A 372-nucleotide genomic window follows, 5' to 3' on the forward strand; every position below is an offset into this window, starting at 1 on the left:
ACCGCGTGGTAAGTTCTCATGCCCAATGACTGATGGGCTCGTGTTCTATGCCTGTTGGCTGGGTGGATCGATCTCGGGTGGAAAAGGCTTTGCCCAATCCCCGCGCGCGCTCCACTCCCAATCCTGGTCGCCAGGTTGCTGCGCCAGAGCCCACACCCGCACCAACCCTAGCTGCCACACGCCTCCTCCCTCCCTCCCACCCTCGACAGCGCCGCGCCTCCTCCCTTCCTCCCTCCCTCGACAGTGCCGCACCTCCTCCCTCCTTCCTGCTCGTCCGGATAGCCGCCGGCCGCCGCATCCCTTCTCCCCGAGATAGGAAGATGAGAGGGAGAGAAAGGGGAGAGGAGAGGAGAGGGAGGTCCGGCAGAGGAC

Source organism: Triticum dicoccoides, chromosome 4B, assembly GCF_002162155.2.
Source record: "Triticum dicoccoides isolate Atlit2015 ecotype Zavitan chromosome 4B, WEW_v2.0, whole genome shotgun sequence".
NCBI lineage: Eukaryota > Viridiplantae > Streptophyta > Magnoliopsida > Poales > Poaceae > Triticum > Triticum dicoccoides.